This window comes from Balearica regulorum, chromosome 16 (genome assembly GCF_011004875.1).
Source record: "Balearica regulorum gibbericeps isolate bBalReg1 chromosome 16, bBalReg1.pri, whole genome shotgun sequence".
Lineage (NCBI taxonomy): Eukaryota > Metazoa > Chordata > Aves > Gruiformes > Gruidae > Balearica > Balearica regulorum.
Window position 1 is genome coordinate 4064634 of NC_046199.1, and position 17940 is coordinate 4082573.

The window sequence follows — 17940 nt, forward strand, 5'->3', positions numbered from 1 at the left end:
ACAACCTCAACACTCATAAAATAATCCTTTTTCCATAGTCCTATTCACAGAAACAGCTCAGTCACTTTTGCTGAGATTCAGCAAAAAAGATTCAAACTGAGGCAGGTAACCAGCACAGAAAATTTCAGCTTAAGCTATTTGTTTAAAAGAGGATAAAAAGGTCTTATAATGAGAAGTGCTGGGCCAGCATAGCTGTGGCTTTAGTACATATTCAAGCTGGCCTATATCTAGGCCCAGGGAAGAACTCCTTAAGATGCAAGTAGTTCTATAAGCTATAAAATATATTGCATATATCAGGAAAAAAATGTAATATTTTGGACACCAGATCACCTGGCTGCAGGAAGAAACTCAGAAATTTTAGCATTTACTAAGCAGATCAATACCTCCTTAATTGAATCCATAAAACTCCCAGAGAAACCCCCACCTGCTACCCCATGCTTTTTTTTTTTTTTTTTGCTATACATATATATCACCAGTCTGCCATGGATACTAGCTGAAAAGCCATTATATTGCCCTGGAAATGCCAGTTCTATATTCCCAAAGGATTATTCTGAAATGATTCTTCATCCTTTCAATCAGAACTGAACCTGCAGAAGAGCTTCCATAGTCAGACTTAATCATTTTCCAATAATTGAAATTATTGGAATTCCAATGGAAAAATTGAAATTCCAACAATTGGCCAGAGATGGGCCAGTGCAGAGAGAAATCCATTTCCTCGCTCACCCAAGCTTCCCCAGCCACAGCAATCACTTAATTACACTGATTCACTCAGTACGTGTTAATTCAGTTTCTCCATCCTGTGCCCCACCCTGGCAGTTCTTCACAAAACAAAACATTAGCACATCTTCTACCCACGGTCATTAACCATGCACTTTACAATGGTCTTAATGCTGTGCATTGGAACATTAACCAGACCTCCCAAGGCATATCTGAGCAGCAGAGAGGCTCACAAGCGTGTACTTTGGTACATCACCTGTAGCAAAGCTGTACTTTCATATTTATAAAACCAGACCTGGTACAGAGCTCATTTTCATCCAGTGCAAATGAGAAGTTTCTAGAAGAAGCCAACCAGACTGTACTGGTGTAAAACTGCCTTCAGAGATACTGGATTATTTTATTTTACCCAGAGAGAGTAAAAGACTGAGTCACCTTGCCTTTTCACTACTTCAGAGAAGAAGACTTGGTAAAAGAAGCAAGGCAACGAGAAAGTCCATTTGCAAAACCCCCTCCACATACAAACCTTTGCTTTACCCTCCTTTCTCTTTTCCTCATCATCAAATGAAACAGATGTGCCTAGGAGAGTCACTTCCATATCTCTCCATGCGTTTGGTGAAGAATTAACACTTCTCTCTTTTAATTCTTCTGGATATTCTGCTCAAATTCAAGATAACATCAGACAGCAAGGAAACGCATCCAGCGGCGACATAATGACGTCAAAGGTGGGATACGAGGAATGGCACTTGCACAAGCCTCTGCCTAACAACAAGATACCAGGAACAGATTTTTACCAGGAAAAAAGTGATTTCCTGACATTTTCAAATCAAGCTTATTCAGAAACAATGTGGGAACAGTTACATGCTGCTAGGAAGAGTTAACCTTGGAATAGGTTCAGCAAACTTTTTTTTTTTCACTGTGATAGCACAAACAAAAATATTTAAAAGTACCAAAGAGCTATTAAGTGGTCAGAAGGAAAAAGAAGCTGCTATAGTTAGAATTTTGATATGTACAACTGCAATGATTCACACTGTTGAAATTATTTATGTACACTTGTAAATCGAGTACTTTTACAAAGCTGACTGCTAATGAAATCAATGGAGGTGCTTTGGTGCATTTAAAAATTCTCCTGTCCACTTTCAAGTCTTCTGTTTTTACAATGCACCTGAAAATCAGGGCTTCGCTTCCATTTTAGACAAGTTACAAACATGAATAGCGTGAGAGATCAGATATCTTCACGTAATAAAGTGAAGATGCTCATTCAGCACTTGGAGGGGGAACGCACTGCGTCACTTTGGCCAAGGCTGTTGTGGACCAGGGTTACAAAGCCCCGGTTGCCCTTGCAGCTCTTCTGTACTTCTGCCCAAGCTCACCAGAAGTAAGCTAACTCAGGGATGATTTGCCCAGGACAAAGTAACGACAGGGCAAACTTGTGCGACACGTCCAACCTCCCAGCCTCAAACTGCTTCCAGCTCAGGGTCTTCCTGAACTGGAGAGAAATTCTGTACACTTTGAAACCCTCAGGTTCATTCCATGAACTCATCTCCCCTTGAATCCACATTTGAACCTGCACCCACCATGTTTGCAGCATGGAATCCAGCAAATCCACCCTCTATCAGCTGGAAGAAGAATCATCTCGTAACGTTTATTTTGGAGCTGGCTGCTTCTGGCTTCATAGGAGGCCCCTTAATTCCTGGATGGGGGGAAATAGTGAGCGATCAATCAATCTCAGTCCATGCTCTCTCTTCTTCCCTCCTGTAGTTTTATAGATCTCCATGTCCTCCTCAGCTGTTTCTTTTCCAGAATGTCATAAAGGGAGTGATAGTCAGTGTTACAAATGATCAGACATATTTACAAACAAACTATTGCATTTTTTTAAATCTAGAGCAACGACAGCAACCCTCTATAGAGTAACATTTGTATAAACTGTTGATAAAAAGGAACTTTAACACAAAGTATGGGAGGAGAAATATCAGTATATTTCCAGCTAATCAGATGAAAACAGTAACTATATTGTAATTATTGCAAGTTGTTCCATCTGTACATAGTGTAAAACTTTGCACCATCAGTGCTATTTAAATCTGCGATTTGTCCTTGCTGTAGATATAACTGTGACACAAGAACAAATGAGGAATGATGCCTCAGGGGAGAATAAGTTTAGGCTCAAAATTAGAAGGATCCTAGCAGTAAAGGCAATGAAGTATTTGAACGTTCTTCAGCTTGGAGTAGGAAGACTAAAAAAGCCTGAGTGGTTTTGACTTGTCTGTCATTAACTTCATCTGATTCAACACAAAAAAGATTTGCAGCAGGCTACAGAAATTTGAGCTTTTGGACCAAAAGCTAGGAGTCAATATGAGCTGCTTGTGAATCCAAACCAAGGTGTGGACTCATAAAGTCAGTTGAGGGAGGTCTCCAAACAGCCCTATGCGGGCAGGTACCTGCATAACTCAAATTGCGGCGAGACCTGCGGCCGCTGGTGGCAGGCAGAGCCGCGGGATGAACCGAGGGATGTGTTCCTAACAGGATTGCTCATTCCCAGCGGGAGCCTATTTAAGGTGAAGTCAGGGCTCTCATCCAACGTACGCACACTTGAGAAAGACCGCACCGACATTACCTGGACCATATAAACTGAGCTGTCAGTTCCAAGGCTGCCAGTGTTAGCTTTTTGCTAGCATGACACTGGGAGGGCAAAAAAGAGCTTTTGCTTTTTGACTTTCACAGTAGGAAGCAGAACACTACATCCAACAAAGTAATGTGCAATACCTTTAAAGCTAGGGGGTTTTATTGTTTGGAGTTTCTTTTTCTGAGTTTGGTATTTGGGGTTTTTGGGGGGAGTTGGGGTTTTTTTTTTGAGCTCTGGAATATTTCCAGGTTACATGAAAGCCGTCTCCAGCTGATGTACCTAGGATCTAAAAAAAAAATCACTCCAAAGAAGCAGAGAGCAATTCTGTTGTTCATTTGACCTTGCCCCTTTAATTGCAACAGAGAATAACCCACCGAAAATGCCTTCGTCTGAGCCCATGCAGTTCGAAGCTAGTCAGCAGGATGCTTCATGCCAAAGCAGAGCCACGTGCTTTGTAACAATCAAACCAGCCAATATTTGCTGTGGCAAACATGGGGCAGAGGGCTTGGTGGTGCAGGAGGGCGAGCACAGTGTGGGAAATTTTTCACTGGTGCTTTTGATTTAAACAGTTTAGCAATTAACATTATTGCTAATCACTGCTCTCACAGAACTGAGCTGACAGTACTTTGCTGGCAGAAGAAAAAGAGATTTGCTTCTTGACAAAGATTACAGTGAAAGGCAGGGGGAAATCCAAATGAAAGATGAGGGTGAAGAAGGTGCTGGCATGGGCACAGGAACCTGCATCTTGTGCTTCAGAAAGAAAATGTATTAATCAGTGGCTGTTCCAAAACAGGGAGCGATGCGTAGGAAGACTCATCTCCTTGCCAAAGAGGGTAAAAAGGATTCATCAGCTATAGGGAACTAGTTGTGTTTTAACTTAACGCCTTTATCAAGGATAGGCTTTTAAGAGGGATCAGTTGAAAACGTTGACTGCAAACTCAGAAGACCACAGCAAGTAAACAACTCCTCTAACTGTGTTTAGGTATATTGTGCCCACTGGCTTCGGGTTTTTGGATGCAATTCTTCACTGATGGAACGGCAGATCGGGCTTGTATACAATGCACATTCTGACTATAAAAAACAGAGGATCTCTATTGTTGCTACACAACATTCCAACATTGCAATTATTTGACAGCTTTATGCCCCCAATGCCCTCAGTTTGTTTTGCTGTCCGCTTAGCTACATCACCAGCTTTTGCAGCTTCACTTACTTCCAGTCAGGATCATGTCACAGCCATTCCCCTCTGTGTATGGGCAAGGTATGGCTGCCTCTATAGCAAAACCAAAAAACAACTCCACCCACCAAACAAAACAGAACAAATCCCCAAGCCCCCCAAACCCCATCATCAGTACTTCATTCTCAGGACAAGGCTCATACTGCAGAATTACCTCCCCATCCAGAAAGCAGCAGTGGTTTTGCCTGACATTTTTTTGTCCAGTGACAGTTTTATTACAGGAAGAAAATGAATATTTATATTTGCAGCCCTTGTCATTCCAGTTGTGGGGGAGTGAAAAAACATAAGAGCTGCATCAGAACTGACTCAACTGCAGACCAAACCATCCCTCTTTCCTCTCCTATATCCTCCCTCATACCCTTCTCACTCCTCCTATAACTTACTCTCTTCTTTATCTGATATGCCACTCTTTCAAATTGAAAAAGTTATCTGGGAAGACTTTAACCATCTTCAGCTGGACTCTACTGTATAGGACACTGCTGACAAAGGTCTCCTCTTCAGATCTAGACTTCTAAAAACAATACAAAGTTTACAGTACAGGGTTTTGGAAACTGTTAAATCTATCTCTTTCTAGAAATAGAGAAGAAAAACCCATCTGCTGAACATCTGCATGGATTTATTAAGTAACCAATCACTTAGGAATCATATGCCATATACATACATGGTCTCGGATGGCTAAAGCAGAGTGCATTCCTCCAATAGACCTACGAATACCAGATGTCCTGCACTGTACCAAGCTGAAGGAGTGTCATGTAAAGGGTGCGAGTCAGCTCCCGTTGAGTCATGAGGTTCCAAAAGGACCCCCTTGCTTTCTAAACTCCTTCTCAGAGAGGAGCCTAGGTGCAGCTGGGTCCAGTCTTAGTCCCAGACTTGGTCAACGGTTTCTGTCTAATGGATTATATATAGCCACATATCAGAGTCAACGTTTGCCTGTTGGAGCCCCCAAAGGACTTGCACGGAGACAGTTTCGCAAAGTTGAAACTAATAGAAAGTTTATTAAAGCAACAAAGAGTTCGGAATTGCTGTTGATAAATGCACTCACTGCAGTAGCGCTAATATAATTATAATGCTAGCAAAATACTATCCCAGGTATTCTCACCGAAAAGATGTAATCGCAATTGCTTACCAAGAAGGCGTCCCTGTCTTGGGTGAAGGAGAAGGAGCACAGCCTGTCGACTGCCTCTTTGGGGTGTGCAATTTCTTCTCTCCCCCCTCAGGGGTAACTTCCTCAATGTACTTTATAACCCAACCTTGGCTGTTCCCTTCCAGGGGTGACATTTAACATGATTTGGGTGCAGAGTTGAGTACTATAGTCATATATGTTTAGCATGTGCTCCTTTTAGCTCATTATCATATTTAGGGATGTCAACTTTAATATTAATTTCATAGATAATGAAGTTAAAAAAGTCTCACTCTGGGCACCACGGCCTTCAAAATTCTGAGTAGAAACTGTCTATCTGTTTATTCTGCATTCTCTAGCCAAAACAGGGTCCTCTTGCTGCCATAAGACTCCCTCCTTCAGCTGTTTCTCATACCAACCTTGCAGATCTCCATCCACAATATTTAAATAAAAGATAAACGGACACCAGTGTTTTTAACCTCTTATCTGCAATTCCCACAAGGAGCAAAATAAAAAAAACCCAACTCCCAAGCAAAAGTCTCCACAAAGCTGTAACAGCACCTTCCCTGGAGTACCTGAGTTGGCAGCTTGCACATCCAGGTGTGGTCTCTGCAGGAACACACCCAACCCTGAGCAGCAGCACTGTATTTCACACTGCAACCGAAAACATCCCTGGACCTATCGCAGAGGTGAGCTGCGCCCCACCATGCCATGGCACGGCCGCTCCTGGGCAGCAGGAGCAGACCCAGAGGTTCCCAATCACTTGCAAAGACAAAGAATTCAAGCTGCAGGACTTGAACTTACTCAGAATTTTTTACAGGGGCTAAAAGAAAGCAGGTACCTTGCTTTTTAAAACAGTTACACCATACATTGCCAACACACCCTGAAACTCCCTTACAAAACACAGTAGTAGCACTGCCCTCGCTATAACTAAGCGGACACGTGGGCAGTGATATTTAGCTTTCCTGCCTCCACAAACCTCTTAGCTCCTACTGGAGCTCACAGTGCCACAACAGCTATCAGCCTGTGAGGGTGCTCAGCGATGGAGAACAGAAATCTAAACCTTGAAGGAGGGTTTCGCACAACTACAGAAATAATGCCTCTCACTCCGTGCAAATAATGCTAGGTTCGGTGGGGATGCCTTGGGAGGGGACTCAGTCCCACCCACAATAAATAAAGTGGTGCCATTTGTATGTTAAAAGAAGAGCATCGCAAGCCAGTTAGAGTAACGGCCCATAAAACTGAAATCACAGAAACAGAGCTTCATCAGCTCTGTAATTTATACCTCTCTAGATTAGTAAATAATGGGGACTCTTGCTGTTTTTTTCTTTCTTGTGCAAGAGCTGCCATTGTCTGAGCCAGAATTGAAAATGCAAAGTGCAACAGATATTCACAAACAGATGTTTGTCAGAGCCCTGGTACTATACCTCCCTGCACCTTAGGGAAAAGGGGGTATTATTTTGCATTTAAGAAAGTGTCTGTGCAGTGTGATTGCTACTGAAAAGGGAACATGTTAAAAAGTCACCAGCCTTCACCGGTATCAAGACACAGCAGTGTCACCCTGCGCTCAGTTCAGTGCCAGAAATGTAACAGCCTTGTCATATTGCAGCTGAAACGTGACTTTCTCAGCTGGAGCTCAGGGGACAGCTACAGCTCATCCCTGCTTTCCACCATGGCTTCGTGGAGACCCTCATCCAGGGGCACCTCTCACCCTGCGTATGGGAAGGGGACAGAGTCCCAGGGGTCAGAGTGTTTCCCTACCTGGCATTTGAACCTCCACAGGTCTGCACGCCTGCTCCTGCAGTGTCCCACACGCTTTCTGTCCTGGAAAGTGGTGCTGAAGGAGGACCAGGAAACACCACTTGAGATACCCGCTGGGTGCAGCAAGAGCAGGCTGCTCTGCAGAAGAGGCTGAGATGGAGGCATGGGGCCACCTGAGCTGGGAGAGACAAGCAGGTCCAGCCAACAGCCCAGGAGAGTACACAGGAGGTGAGGAGGGATCAAGGCTGGTCAGAGGCAGTAAGAGCAAGGTCAGGCTTAGCACGCACACAGCCCTGCTCAGGGAAGGAAGGTGGTGCTCAAAGGCCTGAGCTTAAATGCAGCCCCAGGCCAAGTGCTGGAGGCCCAGGTGAGGCTCAGCAGAGCAATTAGAGCCTGTTGGTGCATGGGGGGCCCTAACGATAGCAGCTCTAACTTACCTGCATTGCTCTACTATCACCATTCTAGTGCTAGAGGAACATGCATTTTGTTTCTGTATCTCTCTGGAGGTTGAATTTTTTTCTCTGCACTGTGTGAAGGAAACTCTGGGCCCCTGAGACATAAATCTCTTCAACAGGATTTTCTCTGTGCACTGCCCATTTTAGGAAGAGGAACTATGCTGGTGCATGGACACCATTGCCTTGTTTTGGGCTCACCAGGGCCAGCCTGACCTCCTGGCTCAGAGCAACATGGGATCCTGGTACAAGGCTGCTTGTTCCAAGCAAACCTACTTGGGTTTTATTCTTCATGTCTTTGTCCAATCCTGGAAGAATTTTAAATTCGTGCTTTATCTAGCCTAGAGCTGAACCATGAGCTACAGGCTACAGGTGCACACCAAATGCATCACTGCTTCCTTGAAGGACAGACTCTTTTTGTGTATTGACCTCCATTTTTACCATGCTATGCAGTGCACAGCAAAGATAGCTACAGAGAGATGATGGAGGCAAGATTAAAAAAAAGCTGACCAAGAAGCACCTCATCTCACCAGCAGAAGGGGATATTTGTACTCTGTTTTCCAATTTGTACCTGGTGTGAAAGTCTCTAATGGGCCTTTGGCAACAGATCTCCTTTCTCAGACAGGCTTTGCATGCCACCAGTGCTGATCAGGCGGTCTGAAGTAGAAGGGGTGATCCTTGAGGTCATCTGCGATGTACGGCGATGTTTAGGTATATACGGCTTTTTGACATCTGTTGGTGATCAAAGTGAAGCCTTCAACTGATGTTGGAGGTCATATGAAGCTGGGAAAGAGTATCCATAGCATCAGTTTTGGGGTGGATGAGCACCTGCTGCAGGCTTATTGCCACTCAGGTTTGGGGGTAGTTTCCGAGTGTTACTTGACTCATTGGGACTTGTTACACTTTTGTCAATTGATCAAACTTAACCAAGTGACTAAAACGCACCCATGAAGTATAGAGTCTGATTCAGGAACTGCAGCCCTTGTGGAGATAAAATAACCATCACAAAAGTGGTTTTTTTAAAGACTTTTCGTAAGTAACCAAAGAGCACATGAAATTATAAAACTGAAACAATGAAATGCCCGAGAGACATTTTCATGTTTACCTTGCGTGCATTAAAATGTATAATAAGGCTTTATGAAATAGGCTGTATTTCTCCTCCAGACATTCCCAATGTAATAGGGCTCATTTGAATTGGAAAAAAGAAAAGTCTTGGAATCACTCTAGACATAATCTTGGGGATTTTCCAGTAAATTCAATTTATTTTGGACTTTGCATATGGGCCTGGCTGAGCCTTGGAAGGTTCGGGAGAATTTTTTGGAACCTCTGTGTTAGATTTTTCTCTCTATTACACAAGCGGGAGCCTGAAACAGTTGCACTTATAGCATGAGATTCACCTCAGCGTTACATCTGGATGCATTAATCGAGATCATACTCTGGCTCCATCCCAAAATGGTTTCCTTTTTTTTGACTGTAGATGAGAGGAAAAGACAGCATTACAGCTCTTCATGTCCATTGTACCCAAATGACTTTTATGTTCAAAAAAAGGGAAAATCAACAAAATATTTTCTCCTCTTTTAACTTTCTTAAGTTTCTCATTTAAGCCACTTAAGGTCTTGGATCACATGATGAAAGAAAGCAGACTGCCTTCCAGTGTCCACAAAATTGGAGACAGTTGCATTTTCTACTTAATCACTGCCAAAGAAGTATGTTTACTCAGCTTTGTGGCAGTGCCATCTCTCTGTCATATGGCAGGGCTTTTTATTTTATCTAGTTAAATATATAGAGATAGGCAAAGCACGTGTGTGACTCCTGCATCGCGGGAGCTCGGGGCCTGAGGGAGCCCCAGGAGATCGCCTAGTTTATTTTCTCACCCCAGGGCGGGATCAGTCCTCCCTGCATCATCCCTGACAGATGTCAGCCGCATGCGTCTTCCGTCAGACCACAGGGAATGGCACCAAAATTCAATGAAGTGCACCAGCATCCAACAACAACAACTCCTGTTTGAAAATGTAATTATTGTTAGTTGGGATTGTTTCGTTGGAGAAGGTCTCTTATACAAGTGATGCTGTGAGCAGGAGACCAAATTATTGCTAGGTCAGCCCAAGTGGGCAGAAGCAGGGAAATCTTGGGAGTATTCTTGCATTCTGCTTTGCACAGAAAAGAAACTGGACAGGAGAGGTAGTAAACAGCTACTTTTTCTTTTCCTTTACCCCTTGACTCAGCTAAAGAGGTTCTGCCTCCCCTTTGGATAGACAAAGAATTTGTTTGAGGTATCTCAACAAGCAGATTGATCACCATGGAGTGAAAGACAAGTTGATCAAATCACCTATTAGTGAATTAAAGTTCTTTTTCCTTTGCTGGATGTAGTTTACAATTATACTTGATTACCTGAGTTTTACTTTGATAACAAGTTTGGGTGGGATGTCCCCCCTTGCAATGGTGAGCCCAAAAGACTCTCCGCTCCCTCTAGGCTGGTAGGTACTTTTAAACTCTCCACTGATGCCTTTGCACAAATATAATTGCTTTTCCAGCAGGCAGGCTGCTAGAGAGCTGGGTCTGACTGTCAGGTGTCTGAAGACCTGAATATATTGCCATGGTTAAGAACCGATGTGATTATGCAAAATTAAGCTCTGTGCGTGTCTGGGAGTGCATGCGGGTGTGTAGGTGAACTAAACGCAGTAGCTTTCCCTGAAATGTGACTGCTTTTTCTAAGATAGTGAAAAATTTCTGCTGTCAAATAAATGCTCACAGAGTGCTAATGGAAAGTGGAATCTGAGGAGAAATTAAGGTTCAACCAGATTGCACAGGCTGGATCCTTAGTTGGTATAAATCGCTGCCTACAGTGGATCTGACTGCTAGTCTACTCTAGGCTAGTCTCATCCATCCTGCTCTTGTTCTTCCTACATGCCCACCAGCACGGAGGCTGGATGAATGTCTGCACAATCAGGATACATCCCATTACTATGCTGCCTGCAGACATGGCTCCAAAAATAAAATACTCTGTATGTCTCAGAGCAGCCCGGAGACAACACAAGCAAAGGCTCCTTCCCAGGCCACGCTCGCTCTCATGAACAAAGCGTTGTTGGGGCAGGTCTTAAAGAGTAGTTTTTGTCTCCTTCCCAGCTTTCTTCCTCCTCCAACCACCCTCCCCAGCTCCCCCCTCCAAATATGCTTTGGTGGAACTAAGACAACACAACTCAGGAAATGCGCGGAGTTGAAAAGTCAATGCTAATTTAGGAACAGACGGTGAGAGGCAGAGCAAGGTGCGAGGAAGAGGTGAGTCCAAGGAGACCATAGATAAAACAGACTAAGCAGCAGTGCTTTGAAAAAAGTGACTTTCCAAAATCTCCCCATTGCTGAGACACGAGTATTTCATGCTGGTGGATGTGACAGTCCATGAGAATGAGAGGGAAGGGGAACGTGTCAGGAGCTGAGAGATCAGGAGCAGCGGCAGTCTAACAGGTGTAAAATGAATGAAAGATGTCAGTGGGAAGAGAGGAGACGGGCTGTGATGTGCCAGGATGCTTTGTTATTTCATGGCGCGCTTGCTCTGCCGTGCAAACACTTGCCAGTGGTGCCGGGTGGGCTCCTGCTGCTCCTGGCAATTGCACACAGGTGGGTGGCAACGCAGGAGGGGGACGGGGAAGGAGGAGGGAAGCAAGAGGAGAAGTGGGGCAGCCTCGGAGGGCCATGTTGGCTCCACTTGGTGGGGCATGCATGGGAGGATGTTCATTGTGTTCCTGTGGAGATCCATTTCACTGTTTGAAGTGAGATGTTTTGTAGAGGCAGAGAAAGGGAAAGGTGGAAACAACATGTCAGGGATGTCTGGAGCTGTGGAAGCACCTGTCTTGCCAGCAGCAAATGGCAAGAGGGAGCAGTAATTATGCACAGCACCCTTCAGCATGGAGCAATGCTTGCCAGGAGACCTGACCTCTGCACACAAGCCCTCTTCAGAAAGTGTGCCTGATTTCCCATCTGTAGCAGCCAGTTTAGTGAAAGGTATTACCCCTGGCCCCAATCCATAGGCCTTCATGGCTATAGCTGCACTGCGTGTGCACGGTAGGCAGCACCTCACGCCGAGTAGAGAGGGCAGTGTTAAAGGCACTTACTGAACCAGGAGCTTATGAGACAAAACCAAAAGGGGACAGTGGTAGATTGCAGAGTCCAGCTTGAGGCTCCTATGTTCACATCAGTGAGAGGGTCCCCCTGGGGCCATCCCATCACTGCACCGTAAAAGACAAGGGGGACCGAATTACGGGGCCATAGCACCTTCCCTCAAAGCTGCTACTACCCAATGTCTCCTGTGCTCCAGCTCAGAAGATGCTGGAACAAATCCCAGCTCCTCTGCTCCAAACAGGAGTCAAAAGATAATTTTGACTACCTGATGACTGATTCAGAAGCATCTTTTTAGAAAGCTTTCCAGGGTCAATAAAGATGAGACATTCAGCAAAGGGATTGGGGATGACATCCTGGCTCCTCAAGGGTTAACGGCATTGTTACGCAGTGCTCAGGAGGGCCAGGATTTCACGCTGTATTTCCAGAGTGTGAAATACTGTCTCATTATTTCTGTGATCCAAACACTGTAGCATAAGAGTAACAGCAGCCAGAAAATGGATCTTAGTAGATATTGACCATAAACAAAAGTGAAATAAATACTTCTTTTCCTTTAGGCAGGCAAACAACCCTTAAGTATTCAGCCAGCTGAGACTCCACTCAGCTCACAAATATCAATGAACGTACCACGCCTGTTTGTTGCCCAACCACTCGCTCTTTATTCCGAATTTCCTCTGTTCTCGACTTGCCACGGGACTCCCCAGTCATGTCACACTCACTCCAGGGCAGTCACCCAGATGAGACTCTTCCTCCATCTGTTCAGGAGTTTCAACTTTCCTTTCTGTGGGCAGCTCCATGAAGAAACCCCAAACTGCCCAGACACCTGCAGGAAGGGGTCAAACCTGAGAGAGGCATGCAAAAAAAGCTTTTGCACTAGCCTGGGATCCCTTTCCGAGTTATCCAAGCTTCCTTCCTAGCCAGTGCGTGCTCCGTCAGCCCCTTTTTGCTATTTAATGCAGTACTTCACTGTGCAGATGTATCCCAAGAACTTTTAAAGCATAAGTAAATATTTGCAGATCTTTTTGTCCTCCCTTACAAATCCAGCATATGGGTTATCATACAAGTCCATCCAGATTTAAATATTGTTTTCATACCATGCTTTCCCTGAAAGATTTCTAAGTGCTGCTGTAAAAGTGTGAACTGATCGAGTCTTGCAGCATCATTTCAGGTATGTATCATTAACCCATCCACTTCACAGTGCTCCTTTAACGCACTGTGATTACCTGACACACCCAAGGACAGAAAAAGTTGGTATCTGAGGCAAAACAACCCTGAAATCTCAGTGTGAGACTCTGGAATATATTTGATGGGTTGTGCATTAATGCAAAATTAATGGACATCCACTGCTGTGCAGTGGCGTTTACTAACAGTTCTATATAAGCTAGTAAATAATACACAACAGTATTATTTGTACATGATTTTGATGGCCAAATTTTCTTCTAGTTTCAATAGCTTCTGCCAGTAGAGAATTTGGCTAATTCCAAATAAGCACAATTAAGAGAGATATATAAGGAACTGACAGCTCTGCTTCTGAGATTGGACTGTTCTCATTTAGATACAGGTCAAGGCTCAATCAATTTAGTTATTAGGGATTCCTTGTCTTATGGCACTTTCAGAATGAAAAGGAATGCAAAGGGAAGAGGATAGCCAATAACAGAAAATGCCAATGGGTAAAAATAAGAATTAAGATCCTAGGGGGGTTTATGTATGTTTTATTCCTCCATGCCACCAAGCTCTCAGCTCCATCATATTCCCCATAGTACATATCCCAACCCAGTCTCACCATGCTCTATCCACAGGTCTAGTCATTATCTCATCTGAAAGAGAAACTGATAACTTCTCATGTCACCCTGCCTGACCATCAGCAATGCTGGGGAAAGTTCTTTGCTCTGTATGTGCCTTTGGCTTCTGCAGGTTCACAGCATCTCACGCTCCCTGACGCAGCAGGGATCCTCCTCCAACACATGAGCACCTCCAGCGCAAATGAAACAAGAATACAGCATTTTCAGCAATAAAGATGTTGCAAATCTTCCTTTTTCACGCACTGCATTTTTCCAAATGCATGAAGGGACATATTTGGTGTAGTTTCAAGACAGAGGTTTCAAATCCCAGCTCTAAAGCAAGAAGCGCCTTCTAAAAGAAGAGATTGCTAGATTATTATTATTTTCATGTTAGGATGAGTAAACCCATGTATTTCTCTTGTTCCTCTTTCATGGGTACTCAAAAATCCTTTTGCCTGAACTCTTCCCTAACCAAGTCAGCTGGGGACTGGCATCTGCTGCAGAAAATTTCAGCCCAAATACTTAAAGTCTGGCAGAATCACAAGGAGTTTGCAGTGAGATGTGTAAGGGGCTCAATGACAGGCAACACCACTGCACGAAGAAGGGCGGAAGAGTGGGTGGAGATGGAAAGATAGAAGTAAAATTAAAGATTGATTTTATCAGTAATTTTAAGGGGTCAGAAAAGATTCACCTAAAAGGAAGGATGTGACTGAGGCCAGTGTTGTAAACAAATTATTCAATATCTAGTTATTACATTTAAAAAAAACCCCAACAAGCAAAACCCAGAAAACAGATTAAGTAACCTTCAGCTGAGCCTACTCAGCTGACTTGCCAATAAATAACAAAAATCTATCAGTAAAGCTTGCTCACACATTTCTACTCCAGGTACCAATTTCAGCCTAAAGATCAACTCCTGACACTTAATTAGTTGAACTGAAGAAAGAGATGTTTCTACTGATTGAAAAGTCACAGGAAGGGAAAACTACTACCATTATTCTTCTATGTAGATGGAAGAAGCCTTGTAAGACGTGGCGGGTCTGGGATGCAGGCTGATGTGGCACCGATGGGAGTTACAGCATCCTTCAGCACTCACCCTATGGAAATACACAGCTGGCAGCTGCTGCCAGCGTTGCAACGCACCCAGCGCTGTTGGATTTCACCTGCTACAAAGGGAAAGATAAAGGTCAAAATATTTTTCAGCGAACAGCTGTGAATGTAAATGATAAGATAATGACTCTTAAATTGGAAACATCAGCTCCTGAGGAAGGATTTGGCTCTCCTTTTTCATGGTGCAAGACGGTAAATACTCTGTGGGTATAAGACATCAGCCAGCTTTTACCCAACTGCTCCCCACTTTAAGGACGGATGTACCAAATTTGGTAATTAGGGCTAAGTTTGCACAGATAGGCCTCGAGGGACAGATTTTCAAAGTCATTTAAACCATTAATTCCCTTTTAAATCAATAGGACTTGGGCACTAAAATATTTCAAAAAGTCTGAGCATTGGCCTGTGGTATTTAGTGAAAACATAGCAAGTTCAAGTAAGCAAGTCAACGCTGGAAGAGGTCTGGGAAGATGGAGTAAGAATCACGCTGTATTTATACTATTAACAGCTTTTCGGTCTGCATGGGCTTGGTGGGACCTGAAAACAAGCAGATACAGCCCAGGTATTTTGTTATGAGCATGCAGTCAGCTCACGTCCTTCCAGCCCAGCGAACGCTGGCAGCGATACAACAATTACTGCAACACTTACACAACCCTGCATACCACCTTGGGATCTAGAAAAAGAGATAGAGCTCTGTGTAAAGGAGAAAGTATCATTATCCCCAGGGTGCAGACGGAGAAACTGAAAGATTTTTATGGGCCCAAGGTCGCATCGCAGCAAACGGTGGCAGCAGGAATAGAAACCGGATTTGCTGATGCCCAGCACAGCGGCTGTTTGCACAAGTTCAGAAACCAAACACTGTTTCTGAATATCCTGATGTTTGGGGATTTCATTCCAACCAATGTCTATGAATATCTTTTAATTTCAGTGAATAAAGTCTCCTTTCTCATTTAAGAGTTCCACTGGTGATTATCATGCATTTGTATTATTTATAGAAAACTAGCAAATATGGAGAAAACAGCAAGGTTACCGTATTCCAAATTCCAGTTTCCTACAAATATGGAAACTATAATTATCCTGGGTCTGATTCAGAATACATAAGGATGATCAGATCTCAGTTAAATATTTAAAAATTAACTTCTTCGGCTTGAGTCAACAACATTACACTCAGTTTCATATCTGTATCTTTTTCCTTATGAGTGATAACTCTGGTCTTCCCAAAGAAGGAGGATGGATTTACTCAGTGCTTGGATAAGAGGACCCTGAGAAAAAAATCCTGGATCAGAAAGAAATATGTCTCTGTCAGCAGATAGAGCTTCTTTTTGTGATCAGGCAGAGAGAAACATGCCTGAAATTGGGAAAATCCAGGATACACACCATAGCTCAAGGGAATTTCCCAATCTCAGCAGTTAGCGGAGTCCCTTAACAAACATCAAATATATTGCCCAGTTTGCCGACGTGACCTTATTCAGTGACTATTTTGCATCCCAGCATTATATGCACCACTTTTCTGGAGCTGACCTTAGTAAATCGCACATCCCATGTTTAAGCCTACAGCTTATTGATCATAAATGCAATCAAAGCCAAGCTACATCCCTGTACATGGTAGTGGTCCGGTCTGCTGGCACTGTTAATTAAGCTTGATATTGTACATAATTTTCATGCACAATTCTAAAACTGTCTTGTCAAAAAACCTCACCCAGAAGTTCTGCCTGCAAAGTAGTCGACAGTGGTTAGATCTGTGGGTAAAAGATAAAGCTAAAAGGCTGCTTAAAATCAGAAAAAAAGTAACATAAAATCTACAGACAAGAGCATCTACTGAAGTTCTAGGATCCAACTCTACCTAGAAATGCCAAACTGACTTAAATTAGAGGATCACATCCTAATCCCATATAATTAATGTTTGTCATCTTGCTGTAAACTGCCAGATTATCATTAGTTCATCTTTTGTATTTCCAGGAGAAACTCATTACTCAGTGAGTGAAACGTTAGGAAATTATTTACAATTATGCTGCCGAGAGCAGTAGGCTAATTCCATCTACTAATTAGCACCACTTACATAAGTATAGGTAGAGTGCTATAAATAATAGCGGTAATGTGTGCCATGCTGGCACCAGCTCTCTGGGTCTTCTGTGCAGCAGTGGCAGCTACCCCCTCTGGTGGCCTTTTAATGGGATTTTACACAAACCACAGGAAAGGCTCCTAAAACTTATTCTTTGCCTAGGGTGGAGAGAGATGGAGTGACTTGCAAAGCAGGTATTTCTAACCTCCTTTCTGCAGTGGGCACCTTTACTTAACCACCAGTTGATGCTTTCCAGCCTGCTCTGACACTGCTGGGAGAAAAATACTGCTGTATAGGCCTTTAGGGGAAGCTGCTGGGGGGGAGAAAGAACCCATTTGCTTTGACCTGGAAGGTGTTCTGCAGGCTCCACGCAGGAGCCATCAAAGTGCCGAGATTTTATGGATTTTGTGCCACTGGTGGCTCAAGTCTCCTTAACCACTGAACCAGGATGGAGCGTTGCACACCCCCCTTGTACTGGACTGTTTGTGGTTTTTGGCAGCAGCAGTTGCATTTCACATTCAATAATGATTAGAGTTTGAAAAAAACACCAAAAGAAGAAAAAACTCACCAACACTCCCCCCACCACACACACCCCCCAGCCCCTACAGCAGGAATCTGCCTCCCTTCCAGTTGGACCAACTAACCAAAAGGCAGGGGAGATTTGTCTCGTCTGAACAGCACATGGGTGTATGCAACCTGTGCCTCAGTGAGACCTGTGCAAAGTAATATCCTCTGTACTATTTTTTTAATCTGACCTCCACAAACCTACAGTGATGCTATGCCATCTCTTTGCTTTCATTCTTCTTACGACATGAATCTTGCGCCTCTCTGTACAGTAACCTTGATTTAGCAGGGACTCACCTTAATGTACCCCCCAAACTGTTCCTTGGTGATCTGGGGATTGCCTAGAGATATGCATTTATGTGTGAATTAATGAAAGCCAGACTGGTGCTATTTTAAAAAAAGGAGATGA